This window comes from Rhinolophus sinicus, linkage group LG03 (assembly GCF_036562045.2).
Source record: "Rhinolophus sinicus isolate RSC01 linkage group LG03, ASM3656204v1, whole genome shotgun sequence".
Lineage (NCBI taxonomy): Eukaryota > Metazoa > Chordata > Mammalia > Chiroptera > Rhinolophidae > Rhinolophus > Rhinolophus sinicus.
Window position 1 is genome coordinate 96,754,440 of NC_133753.1, and position 14,734 is coordinate 96,769,173.

The window sequence follows — 14,734 nt, forward strand, 5'->3', positions numbered from 1 at the left end:
TTGTGAGACGCGTGTTTAGAGCATGGGTGAGCTGAGAAGGATGGGCTGTTGTTACCGGACAGAGAAGTGAGTAGAGAAGTAGGAGGAAAACCAGGAGAGAGTTGTATCGTAGAAGTAAAGATGCGAGTATCAGATTTGGCTGGCAGATTAAATATGGTGAATAGTGAAGAACCTTTTGCATTTAGCCACCTGTGAGTCACTGGTGACCTTCGTAAGAGCTTTAAGTGGAATTTGAAGCAGATTGAGGGACAAGTGGGAAGGGAGGAAATGAAGACTGAAAAGTTCCAGAAATTTAGCTGTGAATGGGATGGCCAGAGGTAGCGCTTGAGGTCTGTGAAGAATGGTGTGTGTGTGTGTGTGTGTGTGTGTGTGTGTGTGTCTGTCTGTCTGTCTGTCCGTCTTGGGCTAGACTTGAGCATATTTAAAAGGCAGTGGAAGACTATTTGAGATGGGTAATTTGAATATACAAGGAAAATGAAATCATCAATAGTGTAAGTTTCCCGGGAAGGTTGCGAGAATATGGGGTTGGTTCTGAGCACAAGTGGAAAGATTTGTACTAGATCCGAGAGGAGAAGCGGTAAGGCCATTCTTTAACTGGTGGGAAGGAGCATAAGAATAGGTGACTGTTCTTAAGGAAAGGAGACCCCCTGCCGTGTGCATGAAGAGGTTTCTTAAGCATGAAAGTTTTCAGGAGAGTGGGGAGGGAGTTGATTGGAGAGGTAGGATTATCGATACTTTTAAAAGTACTGATATGAGAGTGTACCGTACAAGATTGAACAAGAAGATTGAGCAAGATTTTAAATTCTATGAGGGCAGCACTGTTTCTGTGCCCTCACCCCCTCATCTGCCAGGGCTCCCGAGCATGTTGGGGACAGTAGGTTCTCAGTAAATATTTACCCTAAACTTGGAATCTTAAATGAAAAATGAATACACAGTAACTACTCTTGACTGACTGAAATTTTGTAGACTAATGATAGGATTAATAAGTGAAGAGAGCCTCTTCCTGTAACACTGTTTAATTCACCATTTCAGCAAATCTCTCCCTGCAGCCTACTAAGCTTTTCTCTTTAATTAAGTACCTGATTTACACAGTAGATTTTGCTCATTTGAAGACTCAATCCATGTCTAAACAGATAAAGGTAAGAGCTAAAGCATAGTTAAGATACATTGTAAATGCAATCAGAATTTCACCGCTGAGCAATTCACCTCAAACATCCATCTCTAAAAACCTTTGTGTCTAAAAGTGGGGACTTTTATAACCAATTCCAAGTTATTCAGAAGCGGATTGTGTAGTTTATTTGTCTCAAGATTAGGCAGTCCCCTTGTTTCTGACTCCCTTTAACCTACCTGTTTGGCTGTTTTGTTACTGTAAGCTTATGAGTAAGATGAGGAGAAGAAAAGCAGAGAGTGTAGATAAATTAATGGCTAAAATGAAGTGTTCTTTTGTTCCTGTGTGTATGTGTCTGCGCGTATTGGAAGCCGTCAGAAGTGACTATAATACCCAGGGTAATAAAATGGGTTTTTCAGTGTGTGAGAAGCCCTGTGTGATGTAGATTATGGAGACAAAAACACTTCCAGACGGGGAGGCATATGGAGCCTTGTGGACGAGGGGTAGCCATCTTGTCTGTGTCCATCTTCACACCCCTCCCAGTGGGGCTATCCCCTTTCTGTCAGTCTTCCCCAAAGCCTCAGGCGCCCCCAGCCTCCTCCTGTCCTTGTCACTGCTCACACTGATTGCTTTGTGAGCATACGACATGCTGGCATCCGGTGACCAAGGTCAGGCAGGGCACAGAGGCCAGATGGAGGAATTCCAGTCAGGACCCGTAGACCATGCCCCTCCAGGTAGTGGCCGTGCCCCTTAGCTCTGTATCCGCAGGGCCTGCTACGGTACCTGGCGTATAATATGTCTCCAGAGTATTTTATTTTTGAATGAAAGACTGGTTCAAAATTGCACAGTCATAGGATGAGTCATTTATCTTTTTGCTTTTATAGATGAGAAAAGTGAGGCTTAGATTCAGTAGCAGCTATTTCTGTTCCTGTGATATAAGTAAGTGGATATAATACACACCCCCAGCCTTCTGGGGGTCCCAAGTTAAATAGAAAGTCAAGTCGTCATTTATCTAGCAGAGTTGGGGTGTTTTGGCTTTCCTGGGGGGTGGTGGGGGCTGTGGTGCTGGTCATGTTTCTTTGTCTTGTTTTTGGTGCCTGTATTTGCTGGATACTGTGTTATGGCAGGTACAGAGCTGCATGACACACAGCGTTTGCCCTTAAGGAACACGTCGAATGTAACATGAGACAACATAAGAATCAATATGTCTCGAAGTATATGATTAATGATTAATGCCAAATGAGTGGTACACCTTGATACATGCCAACTTCATAAAATGGAAGGAAAGTGCTACTGGCCCATCATCAGAGAAGCATTTTCAGTTGCTTCTCTAGTGGGAACCGGCCTGGGTTGGGAGAACTCGTATGTCGTATGTCGGGAAGTACATGTTAGTGATTATCGTCCACTTGATATGAGGGGAGAGTGTTTCTCAATGTAAACTGTCTGTGTGGCAATGGAGCCAGGTGATGGCTTCCTTTGTGTCATATAATGCCTTGTCACCAGCTAAGGAGTTCAGCCCATTTAATTAATTTGAATAGCGCTCGTCTATTGTAAAATTATTTTTTCCACGTGTGTGTGCATCATGTGAGAATTCATGAATCCCGGGATTGTTTTTGAGCTGGAAGGGGACCTTCAGTTGAAGGTCATGCGCTTCACCTCTCCCTTCTTGTCTGGCCCAGAGACGTTGCATCACTAGATTACATTGTACGTTCCTTCAGCCGTAACTGGCACAGGTCACTTTCTCTTGTAAGTTGTAGCTTATTTTTCTCTCTGTTAAATTTCCTTTCTTGGTAAATTTGCAAAAAGTTCTCCAGGTATAAAGTGAATGTGTCATATTTACACAGCTTGGAGAATAGCTGAGTGTGGAAGGAGGGGTAGAAGAGAGGGAAAGGGTGTGATGGTTCTTCCAGTGAATTTAGCAGAAGTGCAGACAACCAGGAGCTTAGGTAGTTCTGGTCGGCCTTTTCGCTGCTTTTGGTTTGTGATGGTATAACTTTGCTTACAGCCATGGTGAATTTTTCTAATTTTCTTAGTAGTAACGTGGGGGCATGAAGAGATCCAAGAAGATACAAGATACTAGATACAAGAAGCTGGGAAGATAATGACATTTATCAAATGTGTTTGTAATCCAGTTCAGGGATACTGCCCAGGTTTGCAGTCTGACTGGGGGTTAAAGGACCTAAAGAAGTTAAGTAACAATCCCGTATATCCTGTTCTTTGTGTCACATAAATGCACATGACTATTTCTTCAGTGTCGAGAACAGTGCCAGGCACATAGTTGATTTTCAGTAAGTATTGGGTGGATAAATAGAAGGTACTGACAGTAAACATGGGGGGTCTCTGAGAGCTAGGGCCCTGGAGAAGGCTGGGCCCTTGTATACTGTAAAGAGTAAGGAACTTCACTCTGTCTCATTCTGTTTCTAACTCCTCACGACCTCAGCACTTATCTTATTCCCACCTCAAATCCTGAAGCAGCCTCTTCCTTTTGATAACTGATTTTTTCTTGGAAGCAAGCCTGACTTCTCTCGCTTTTATTTTGCCACTGCTTGGCCTTCACTCTTCCTTCCTTTTCCCAAGTCTTCGCTGCTTATCTCTGAGGATTTAGCGGATCACATTTTGGTTTATAAGGCGATTATGTTTTCTCAGGTCCTAGTTTTCTCTTCCCTTGACGATGAGGTGAGGCGCTATCTGGGAAAGACCTGAGTTATCAGGAAAAGTTCAGAAACATCTTTGTGGTTATTAAGAGGCAAATTCTGTAGGGTAGGTGATACAACAACATAGCAGCTTTGAGCCACATCTTTAGGCTGTCATAACTACATTTTAATTGGCTACATTTTTAAAACACAAGTTAAACTAGTTATGTTCTCCGCCCTGCTCAATTTCGGCAGGATAAAGGCCTGTTTCACAGAGGAGAACACACAAACAAGTAAGTACAAGGAGGCCTGTGTGAGCGAGCGTCTGCTGTACAGCTCAGTGACTTTCTCTGGTTTAAGATGTAGCTCTTGGCAACTCCAAATAGTTTGTGTTCTCTGAGGGAGAAGTCCAGTCTATTTAACTGCATTTAGTGAAAACTAATTATGATTCTCCGATGGGAAATAGACTCTCAGACTCATTTATTCATCCAGTAAGCATTTATGGAGAAGCTATCATGTGTGAGGCACTGTGCTTGGTATCGGAAGATGGGAGAGAGAACAGTTATCAACCTAAGAAAGGGCACAGCGTGGATACAAATAACCGTAATGCTGTGTAGAACATGACAGCTGCAGTAAAGGGGTGCAGGGTGCCTTGGGAGCTCCAAAACTGGAGCCGTTACTTCCAAACACTGCCTCGGGGTAGATGTTGTGGGGCTGGGTGGGGAAGGCTTAGGTCACTGTCCCCACGTTGGCAGTGGGCAGTTGTGTAGGAGCTGCCGAGGGGCCCGTGGGGATGGGAGGGGAGAGGACAGACGGTGGGCGGAGGTCTGTAGGTAGGAAGGCACTGGGGACGCGGGTAACAGAAAGTGGGCACTCTGAGGGTAGAGTGTGCACGTCAGGTGGCCCACGCTGCGGATGGAAAAGCAGGGTGCCTGATCGGACAGGGGGTGTCGTAGGGATTGGAGGAGTGGGTTGAATCTAGGCTGCTTACCAAAAATTGGTTTTTCTTGACCATTGTTACTCTAGTCTAGGAGTTAATTGTTTTATCGTGAAAAAGAAAAAGTGTTCTTTGCTCAGATAAGTTAGAGAATCCCTGCAGGAGAGGGAGAATGATCCTGCAGGGATCTGTTTTAGAACGAGTTCTGTGATACACTGTATTCAGCTGTGTTGCTGTAGTAAAAGTAGTGAGTGTCCCCAGTATTCTGTAGTGTACTTGTTCCATCAGTTTTGACTATACTATTTATTTATTTTGCATTTTCTCAGTTGGTATGTGAAAATATATTCTGATTTTAAATGATTATCTCCCTTTACTTTTTCTGTGTATTTGTTATCAAATTCATACGTATTTTCAACTCCTACCTTTTTTACTCAGGTATGTTGTCAAACAATAACTTAGTGGAGGTAATCTTTTATATGAGCTTGTGGTATACTTGAATAGTTTCCCTTCAAAAGTGGACTGTTAGTGTTGGAGCTACATAGAGTGAATAAATTTCCTGGGAGGAAACGATAATAAAATATTCAGGAAGTTATTAGGAAATGAGAACTTGTGTTCTTGTTCCCTCAGATAAGCTGCTGAAACCTCTGTGTGTATGAAAACAGTGTGCATTAGAGGAAGGAATGAGGGATTCAGCAACTTTCTACTTGGGTGTGAGGGACTTGGGACTTCAAGTGCATAACTGGATGAAAAATTTCCCAAAGCAGAATTATCTGAGAATTGTTTATTTTCGCTCAGAGTGTTTCTGTCAGGGAAGGAAAGTGAGCTGGGTGACTGAGAACCCACTGGGGAGCGTGTTCCTGGGGGGCCCCGTGGCAGGCAGGGCGCTTCAGGAGGACACGAGCAGCGAAGGGTGGGCCCCGGTTCTGCTACGTTTCCCCCTCTGACAACGTGGGGTTAGCTCTGTCCGTAATTGTAGCCGCTTTGTTCTAAAGTAACTGTGACCCTGTAACTTTCTAGGCACCACTTTAACTTTTACTGACTGGAATTGGTGCACCAGTTTTATGTAACAAACGGGGTTTAGAGTCTGACTTTTCCTCCACATGTGTTCGTGGCAGGGATGATTTACTCCTAAATTGATTAGTTCTGGATCCCCTCACTTGCAGGGGACCCTGCTGGGGTCTTGGGGAGGCTCTAGCTATGTATTCGGTACTTAACATATTTCTGCAAAATCTGCAAACTTGAGTTTCCGCCCCTTCCCCGCCCCCCCCCCCCGCCCCGATGTTTCTTAAAAGGGCCTCCAAATTGATTATTCTTCACACCCCACAAAACTCGGCCCTGGTTCATGAGGCAGATTGAGTGTTGATGGCTAGTTCTAGTCGACTTGCAGATACCAGGAGGGAAATAGTATCCAGGAGGCTGAGCGATTGCCTGGTGTTTGGAGTGGCCAGGGGTCCCTTTCTGGGTGTCAGGAGCCGTCTTGCTTCTCCTGCGAACAGGGGCTGGAGGAGGCAGGGGAAGCTGGCGTAGGGCTGGTGGAGGAGTGGTGTGGCCGCGAGGGTGCCACAGCCAGGGTGGTGGGCAGACGAGGAGGCTCCCCTTAGATGGGACGGATGCACTTGCAAGTAGTGTTTCCTGTAGCATTTCAGAATAATCGAAGTCATCCCAGATTACATTTCATCTTGAAACTTCATAATACATTTTTAGAATTACTGAAAAATTTGCAGAATCAGTTTCTTAATTAATGGATTGACTTGAGATTAAAGTCTTTATTGATTAGAAAATTTTGCTGAAAACAGAAATGTCGCTGATTCTTTTGGGTTACTATAACTCGAGATTTTATAGCTTTTTGGTAGGTGTTTCTTCGTGCTTTTTTCGTCTTCCACACTTTCTTTTCATCTCTTGCTTTCTTTTGGATTCAAAGCTCTTTCTTACACTTCTGAGGATTTTGAATGACTGGACTGTGGATAGCCACATTTTAAAACTGTATTTTAGTGTTCTGCTTTCTTTCAAAATAATTGTGGGGTCTGTGTGGCCCGGAGACAAATTTACAGTTAATAGATGTGTAATGTTCTGAGAAGCAATTCTATCTAGTTTGCAGTAAACTGGCTCAGTTTCAAATATGCTTAAAATTATTGAACTTTTCCTAAAATTCCTTCTGATTGGACTAAGTTCTCAGGGCTGATAAGAGCTTTTCTAGAAAGCTGTATGGATCTGCCACCTGGTGGTGAAATACTAACAAGTACTAAGTGTTTGCCAAGACTTTCATAGTGGATTCTTGCCTTGGTAGGTGCTATAGATATATGGCTCCTTAGATATATGACGTTACCTCCTCAAAGTTTTTGTTTTTAATTGAGAAAATATTACTTACATGTGATAGAAGAGGGATCTTTTGATTAATGTATTTCTGTCTATTGCTTGTAGAGGACTCTTCCTGGTTTATGAAATTTGTATATTACTGAGTTGAAATCAACTCTGAGCGCTTTGAGAATATACTGCTTCCCTTAAATTTGAAAGAGACATGAGCTTTTGAGAAGATTGTTGTTAATTATTCTAAAACGTTTAATATGGACTCATGGGGGGAGAAAGAAAGATTACAGGACAAAGGAACATTTTTGGAGAGAGAAATAAATCATTGTTTATTTAATTCAAAACACAGCAACAGGCATTTAAAGCTTTTTTGTTTAGCAAATAGAAAGTTGAACAGTATTTTATGGTCTTCAATTGGATTATCAATACAAATAAGTATTCTATACGGGGCACTGTGTTAGGTGCAGAGGAGAAAGTAGTGAATGACACCTGACTGTTTTTTGCCCTCATAGAGTTTATAATCTTGCTAGGGCAGCAGATAAGCAAGTACTTACAGAAATAATTGATTGCAATGTTGGTAACTACTGTAAAGGATAAGTAGTAACAGAGAGACCTCACCCAGGCTGGCTAGTGCATCAGGGAAAGCCTCCCTAAGGAAGCGACATTTCAGTTGCTATCTGACAGGTGTGGGTCTGTCGGTTACTTCTGAAGCGGGAAGGAGGTTGGCAAGTCTGAGGAACTGAAAGAAGATCAGGGTGGCTGGAGTGTAGTGAGAGAAAGGGGGATTTTGGTATGAAAGAAAACAGGAAAGGATAGGAGTAAGTACTTCAGAGCCTTGTGTCTGCCGAGGACTTTGGACTTCATCATGTGGCTGGTGAGAAGCTGTTGAAGTGTGTAGGCGAGGAGTGACAACTAGATGAATGAATAAAACAGGGCGAGACTGAGGGAGGGCAGTTGCTTAGAAAGCCCTTATGGTAGTTCTGGCTCAGACTGGAGTGTATTAGTGGACATGGTAAGAGGCTGACATATTTGGAATGTATTTGGAGTGAAATAGACAAGACTTGGTGATTGGCTACGGTAGAGGGAGATGGCAAGGATGAGTCCAGCCTCTGGCATTCTTTCATTCATTTAATAAGTATATAAATATATGTTATATAGTTTGGTCCTTAAGGGTAGAAAGTTGCATAACTGCAGTATTCAGTTCATAGTACATTATCATTATTGGACAGTTCAGGGTTTCTTATTTTGCATTTTTTCCTTCCCCCTTTATCTACTGTCTCCACTCCCATTTCCTTTCTCTTCTTAGGCTCCTACTATATGCTTAATATACCTTCTTGAGTACGCATCCAAGTCTATAAAATATGAAGTGTTGTTTTGTGTGTTTTTAACTTGTGATATTGTGCTGTGCATCATATTCTGTTCCTTATTCCACCGGTTGTTAGCTGTGTGACCACAGGCAAGTTACGTAATGATTTTTGTGTCTCAGTTTCCTCATCAGTAAAATGAGGACAATAATATTACTTAGATTATACAGTTGTTGGGAGGATCAAGAGAGTTAATGTTTGTAATATGTTCTGTGTTGTTTGCAGTTTCCCCTTGGTGGTTTAAGGACGGCTCTGTGTTGTTACCCGTGCCCTCGTAGTTGCCTCTGATTGCGGCATAGTTTTCATAGTGTGCGTGCATTACATTTTACTTACCCACCCGTTCCCTAGAGGGTGGCGACCTGGGTTTGTTCCAGCTTCTACTGCCACAAATACAGCCACGATGAAAGTCCTTTGACATGAGTCCTTACTGACCTTTGCATAAATTTCTCTGAGATTTCAACCTAGGAGTAGGATTGTTGCAGCATACAACTTATATATAATTTAATTTCACTAAGTATGGCCCGATTGTTTTGTAGAATGTTTGCACTAGTTTATACTCCCACCAGCAATACGTATGTTACCGTCTCCTCTATCCCTGTCATTATTTTATAGGACTTTTTTTCTAAACTTTGGCATATTAACACAGGTATAATTTCAGTATTAGATGAATTTGCATTTTTCTGATTATTAATGAGTCTTAGAGTGATTGTAGCCATTTCGTTTTCTTCTATAACTTTCCTCTTTACATCTTGTATTTATTTTTGTGTCAGATTTCTAGTCTTTCTTGTTGATTTGCAGTTCTTTGTATATTCCTGATGCCACTCTTGTTGGTTCTAGACATTGCAAATCATTTTTCTCTGTCATCTGTTTACTTTACCTATGGTGTCCTTTGAACAGAAATCCTTAATTTTAAGGTGGTTAAATACATTTTAAATAATTAAAAAAAAGTTTCACCTAACTCTCTGTGCTTTGTGTGTTAGTGATTCTGCATTTTCTTCTTTCCTAATACTTTTATTTTTATGTTTAGATAACAGATATTTATTGAGGACCTGCTATAATCTAGGCATTGGGATAAAGCTGTGAGCCAGGCATACAGCGTGCTTAGCTGAGCCGTGCAGCTTAGGAAAGAGCAGTGGAGCAACGGGACGGATGCTGGTGTTATTTACTGATGTAGGAAACATGGGTGATGAAGAAGTTCGGGGTAGGAGCAGGGGTTTGCTGGAGTCAAAAGATCTTTAGTTCAGTTAAATTTTTCAATTAACGTATACAATTTGTGTGTGTGTGCGTGTGGGTGCACCCGTGGTGTCTCAGTTTTATGAATATTAGCACATGTATGGTGGGTTCCTTTAACTACCACCATAATCAGGATAGAAGACAGTTTCCAAAACTTCCCTCATGCTGGCCCTTTGTATTCCGACCCTCCCTCTACTCCTAAAGCCCAGCAGCCCCTGATCTCTTCTCCATCCCACATTTTGCCTTTTCCAGAATGTGGTGTAAGTGGAATCATATGGTACATAGCCTTTTGAGACCTTGATTCCTGTGAGATTCATCCATGTCGTTGAGTGTATCAGTAGTTTGTTCCTTTTTATTGCTGGGGAGTGGTCCGTTGTATGGAGGTACCACAGTTTATCCATTCACCTGGTGAAAGACATCAGGGGCTGTTTTTTTTTTGTCCTGTAAAATCATTTTATTTTCTGTTACATAATCATCTTTCTCAGGTAATGTTACTAGAAAAACCTGTTTAATGGGGTTTTATAGTTGGGGTAAATATATTTTTTAAAAACATTTCTATTATGCAGAGTTGTGATACAAAAAATGATTTATAGGCTACAGTTTTCAGAAGGCAGTTAGCTAGACTAATCCTGCTGAAGAAACTATCCTATTTAAGTCTATAATATGGAATAAAAAAATATGATTAAAAAATCTTCTGATCAAAAAGCTTGAGATCATCAAAGGAATGTTTACTGTCCTCCACAGAGAGCACCAGGATTTTCTCATAATCTCCCTTGGTTTCATCCAGGATAGCTTGGCAGAGAGAGAGACTGACAACTTCTGATAGCGTGCTTTGTCATCATTCATGTCGATTTCAGAACGGGAAACCACAGTTCTGACCAAGGTCTTAGGACGTGTCCAGCACCCTTCATGGCCTGGTGAAGCTTCTCAGCAAAGAACATTGGCTTGTTTGTGGCACACTTTGCAATTGTCGTGAAGCATTTCTCGATGTCGCCTTTCATCTCCAGGTCCAGAACTTTGCTCATGTCATGCTTACTGTACTTGGCATCCTTCTGAAACACTCTGCGAAGATGGGGGTAGTTTCTGGTGGTAAGCTGGTACTGAGCACATGCACACCTGTCCCTTTTCTGCTTTCTCCTGCTTCATGTAATGCCCTGGCCTGTGAGTCAGCCAAGTCTTCTCTTAGGCCAAGATCCTCAGATCGGTCTCCCTTAGTAAGAGAAAGCAAAGCCTTCAGGTAATCTCCAGGTGTGTCTGAGGTGATGTCTTTGGCCAGGTCTCTCTTCGGTTCTTCTCTATAGACTGTTAATTTCTCTGGTTTCTCTGTTAGTTCTAGATGCCACAGTTTCATTCTGAGTGTCCTCATCAGTTCCAACGCCCCTCACGGCATCACCGAGTTCATCAGCATCTAATTGGGCTGGAGTTTTTAATAGAGCCAAAACCACTTCCTCAAGGTGACCTGTAAGGGCTTTCTCCAGAACTTCATTCAGGGGCTTTCCTTTTTCCTGGAGATACGCTGCTTTGATCTGTTGACGCTGTGCGTTGTTTCTCGTGGTGAGAATGTCAATGATGGTTGCTTCACCCACACCTTTAACTGTTATTGCTTTATGCAAGACAGCAACCTCTGAGGATGGATTGACGCTAGGATAGGGGCTCACTGCTGCCCCAGGACCACCTTCGGATCCTTTCACAGTGTTAATGTATCCCGCGCTTCATTGTCAATAAACCAGGCCTGCTTGAGGAATTCTGATACCACTGCCATTTTTAAAGAAGTTTCTTTTCATCCACCTTCTTCCAAAGAACTAAAGAGAGACTCTTCTCTGATCTTTTCACACTCAGGGGTTGTCTTCAGTTTGTGGGGATTATGAATAAACTGTTACAAACATTTAGATGCAGTTTTTTGTGTCCCCGTGTTTTCATTAACCTAGGGTAAATATCCCAGAGTGAGATTGCCGGGCCGTGTGTTTAACTTGGTAAGAAACTGCCACCGTTCTTCAGAGTGGCGGTACCTTCTGTGTTCCTTCCAGCTGTGGGGGAGTTTCGTTGCTCGGCCTCCTCAGCAGTACCTGTCACTGTCAGGTTTTTCCCTACTCTAATAGGTATGTAGTGGTGTCTTGCAGTTTTCACGTGCGTTTCTCTGATGACTAGCGTTGTTGAACACCCTTTTCTGTGCTGACTTGCCATTGTTGGTGAGATGTCCCTGGAAATCTTTTGCCCATTTAAAAAAATTGAGTTGTTTGTTTACTGATGGTTGAGTTTTTAGATCTTTATGTATTCTGTATACAGTTTCCTTTGTTAATGGTTTGCAAATATTTTCTCTAACCTGTTGTTTGTCTTTGCATACTCTAAATGTCTTTTGCAGGGCAAAAGTTTTAAATTTTGGTGAAGTTCAGTATATCTGTTTATTACCTTTATGAATTATGCTCTTAGTGTCATGTCCAAGAACTCTTTGTCTAATCCAGATTTACAAAAGTTTTTCTCCTCTAATTTCTTTTAGGAATTTTAGTTTACATTTGATATTTAGATTTATGATCCCTTTTGAGTTAATTTTTGTGTCAAGTCGAGGTCCCTTCCTCTTTCTCTCCCTCCCTCCCTCGCATGTGGATGTCCAATTGTTCCAACCCTATTTGTTGAAAAGACTGTCCTTCCTCTATTGAATTATATTTCCACCTGTGTCAGAAATCAGTGTGTGGGTCGATCTCCGGATTCTCTGGTTCCTCTAATCTGTGTGTCTGTGCTTTTGCCAATTCCAGATTGTCTTAATTACTGTCTTTGTTGTAAGCCTTAAAGTAGTTGGAATAGTCTAACTTTGTTCCTCCTTTTTTGTTTTTTAAACTTTTATTTATTTTAAGTGTGTTTTTCCATGACCCATCAGCTCCAAGTCAAGTATTGTTTTCAGTCTAGTTGTGGAGGGTGCAGCTCACAGGGGCCCATGTGGGGATCGAACCAGCAACCTTGGTGTTATGAGCACCTCGCTCTAACCACCTGAGCTAACTGGCTGCCCTGTTCCTCTTTTTTGAAATTTCTTAGTCATCTGGTTTATATACAAAAATTCTGGTTGGGATTATGATATGAATTGAATTAAATTCATAGAACAATTTGGGAAAAATTGACACTTTAGCTATGAATCTTTCAATCCATGAGCAAAATGTCTTTTCATTTACTTACGTCACTTTTAATTTCTTTCACCAGTGTTTTGTAGTTCTCAGATACCTAAGTATTTCATGTTTTTGGAGCTATTTTAAATGGTTTTGTTTTGTAATTTTGATTTCCAGTTGTTGATTGCCAGTATGTAAAAATACAAATGATTTTTTTTTTTTTTTAGTTTCAGGTGTATAAAACAATGTAATAGTTAGACATTTACCCCCCTCACAAAGTGATAACCCCTCCCCCAATCTACTGCCCCTCTGACATTGTATATAGCTGCTACAATTCCACTGACTCTATTCCCTATGCTGTACTCCACATCCTGTGACTGTATATATATTAAATTATAGTTGACAGTCAGTATTATTCAGCTTCAGGTGTACAGTGCAGTGATCAGGCATCTACATGATCCCTGAGGTGGTCTCCCTAGTAAGACAAGTGTTCATCGGATACCCTACAAAATCTTTACAACGTTATTGATTATATTTCCCAAACTGTCTTTCGTATCATCGTGGCAATTTTGTCGTTACTGATTGTGCTTTCTAAGCCCCTCCCCTTCTCTCTCATCCCCACCTGTACGACTGATTTTTGTACAGTGACCTCGTGCCCTACGACCTTGCTTATTAACTCACTTAATAAATAGTTCTAGAAGACTTTTTGTAGATTCCTTGGGATTTTCAAGTAAACAGTCATGTCTGTAAATAGTGACAGCTTCTTTTCTTTCTTTCTGATCTGTATGCCTTTCATTAGTTTTTCTTGCCTTGTTATGCTGGCTACGATTTCCAGTACAGTTCTGAATAGCAGGAGTGAGTGTAGATGTCCGGCCTTGTTCCTGATCTTAGCGGGGAGGCAATGCAGTCTTTCACTGGTAAGTAGGATGTCAGTTTTAGGGTTTTTGTAGATGCCCTTTATCAAGTTTATTTCTATTCCTAGTTTGCTGAGAGTTTTTATCATGACTGGGAGTTGAATTTTGTCCAGGGCTCTTCTGCATTTGTTGGTAAGATCATGCAGTTTCCCTTTTTAGTCTGTCATTCTGGTGGGTTACATTGATTGATTCCTAAATATTGAACCAGTCTTAAGTTCCTGGGAATGAACTCCCACTTGGTTGTGACAGTATTCTTTTTATATATTGCTGGATTTGATTTACTAATACTTTGTTGAAGATTATTCCATCCTATGTTCATGAGGAATTTTGGCCTGTAGTTTTCTTGTACTACCTTTGTCTGGTTTTAGTATCAGGGTAACGCTGGCCTTACAAAATTAGTTGTGAAATGTTCCTTCATTTACAGTTTTCTGGAAGAGATTGTACAGAATGTTATGTTTTCTTTAAATATTTGATAGAATTCAATACTGAAATCAATGGGTCTTTGAAATTATAAAAACTTTCATGATCATAATAGTAACATATTTATTGTAGAAAACTTAGAAAATATTGCTTGAAACTTAGAAACTAGGGAAATGAATAAAGAAAATCAAAATGACATCTCACAATTTAGATGATTATGATTAATATTCTGGCATTTTTATTCTAGCTTTCTTCCTCTGCATATATACTTGTATATTTTTAAACTGCATATAAATGTGTGTGTGTGTGTGTGTGTGTGTGTGTGTGTGTGTGTTTGGATATGTGTATGTGTATTTAAAACAAAATTTGGGATCATATTACAAATACCATGTTATACCTGAACCCAGTATGGGTTCATTGATTTTATTGTATGTCATAGTTTTACATAAATATTACTCTAATGTTGAACGTTTAAGTGTGATAAATATCTTTTATATAAGTTTTTTTCTGACAATTTACTTAAGATTTATTTATGGAACTAGAAAGGGATCGACATATTTAAGGCTCTTCATACACAACAAATTCATCCTTTCTAGAAAGGATGTATAAATTTTTACTCCCTAATGGATACTTTTAAAAAGTGTTCATGTGTGTATATATGTATATCATCTATATTTATCTTCATATAAAAATACATATAAAATGTTTATTAACATATTG

At 40.8% G+C, this 14,734-nt stretch overlaps 1 protein-coding gene and 1 pseudogene across 10 annotated transcripts in view; one reads left to right on the forward strand and one right to left on the reverse strand.

Moving 5' to 3' along the window:
* NEO1 (neogenin 1) overlaps positions 1-14,734 on the forward strand; it is a 209,164-nt gene that overhangs the window by 17,957 nt on the left and 176,473 nt on the right. The window lies entirely within an intron of this gene.
* LOC109449575 (annexin A1) lies at positions 10,311-11,402 on the reverse strand (annotated as a pseudogene).